Source organism: Gadus macrocephalus, chromosome 22, assembly GCF_031168955.1.
Source record: "Gadus macrocephalus chromosome 22, ASM3116895v1".
Lineage (NCBI taxonomy): Eukaryota > Metazoa > Chordata > Actinopteri > Gadiformes > Gadidae > Gadus > Gadus macrocephalus.
The window spans coordinates 772869-774901 of NC_082403.1; positions in this window are offsets into that span (position 1 = coordinate 772869).

The following is a 2033-nucleotide window of genomic DNA, read 5'->3' on the forward strand; positions in this document are numbered from 1 at the left end:
CCATGCGTGTGTGTTTGTGTGTGTGCGTGTGTGTTTGTGTGTGTGTGTGTGTGTGTGTGAGTATATGTGTGTGTGCGCGTTTGTGTCTGTGTGTTGATTACAGGGTTTAATAATGATAACCTTGTTGTTGTTAACTATAAGGAGAATTTGCATGATGGTGATGGTGGTGTTACCGTGGAGATGGTGGTGTAACCGAGGTGATGGTGGTGTTACCGTGGTGATGGTGGTGATGGTGGTGTTACCAAGGTGATGGTGGTGTTAGCGTGGTCATGGTGGTGTAATCGAGCCGATGGTGGTGTTACCGTGGTGATGGTGGTGTAACCGAGGTGATGGTGGTGTTACCGTGTTGATGGTGGTGTTACCGAGGTGATGGATTAACGAGGCGATGGTGGTGTAACCCTGGTGATGCGGGTGTTACCATGGTGGTGTTATTGTGGTGATGGTGTAACCGTGGTGATGGTGGTGTTACTGAGATAATAGTATTACCGTGGTGATGGTGGTGTAACCATGGTGATGGTGTTACGTGGTGATGGTGCTGACCCTGGAGAAGGTGTAACGAGGTGGTGATGGTGCTGACCCTGGTGACGGTGGTGTAACCCTGGTGATGGTGTAACGATGTGATGATGGTGTTAACGGGGTGATAGGGGATCACCCCATCCGTTCTGCTTGGTGGTGAGAGTGTGCGCACTCTGGGTGGCTCAGCGATAAGAACAATGGAACCAAACACGTGTCAACTCAAGGTTTCCCTTGTTTGTGTGTGTGTAAATGTGTGTGTAATGTGTGTGTAATGTGTGTGTAATGTGTGTGTAATGTTGTGTGGTGATTGATTGTAGGCGAATATGTGTTTTTTTATTTTTTTTTGTGTATGGGGGGATATGTTAATGTGTGTGTGTGTTGTGTGTGTGTGTGTGTGTGTGTGTGTGTGTGTGTGTGTGTGTGTGTGTGTGTGTGTGTGTGTGTGTGTGTGTGTGTGTGTGTGTGTGTGTGTGTGTGTGTGCGTGTGTGTGTGTGGGGGTGTTTGTGTTAATTTGAGTGTCTGTGTGTGTGTGTGTCTGTGAGTTCCTGGGAAGGTTTGTGTGACCAGAATATCATGTTCACGCCCAAGGGCACGAAGTGGGTGTGTTTAAGTGTGCGTGGGTGTCTGTGTTGAGTGTCTATGATTCTGCTGTGTGTGTATCTGTGTGTGTGTTCCTAGACGCACACACAGCAGAGTAGGACGGGCGTGGCAGAGAAGAAAAGACACACTGGAAAATCAACCTCATCCCGAGAGAGAGAGAGAGAGAGAGAGAGAGAGAGGAGAGAGAGAGAGAGAGAGAGAGAGAGAGAGAGAGAGAGAGAGAGAGAGAGAGAGAGAGAGAGAGAGAGAGAGAGAGAGAGAGAGGCTGTGATTGGCTGATTTGAACCAGCAGGCACTGCCATTGGTTGGAGTGGTGTTAAGGGGTGTGTGAGTGAACAAAAGGCGACACACATTGGGGTACATGCTGCTTTATCCTGTCCATCTCCAATTCATCATCATCATCATCATCATCATCATCATCATCTTCATCATCGTCATCACAACGCCTGAATCACGACCGTCCGCCGCCGTCGTACACTTTCACACGCTGCTAGCATGTACAAGAACAGTGAAGCAATGCATCTTGGGTAAAAACAATGCGTCATGGGTAAAAAAACACAACTGATTATTCTACACATAAACAAAGCACCTATTAAAGGCTCAATCAGAGTGTGTGTGTGTGTGTGTGTTTCTATGTGTGTGGGTGTGTGTGTGTGTGTGTGTGTGTGCGTTTCTATGTGCGTGTGTTTGTGTGTGTCTATATGTATTTGTGTGCGTGTCTTTGTGTTTGGGTGGCGTGTCTATGTTTATGTCTGTGTGTGTGTGTACCGGTAAGTCTATGTGTGTTTGTGTGTGTGTCTGTGTGTGCGTGTGTGTCTATGTGTGTGTGTGTGTGTGTGTGTGTTTGTGTGTGTGTGTGTGTGTGTGTGTGTGAGATGCTCTTCTGCTCACGTTAATTTACAATAAATACTTTCTG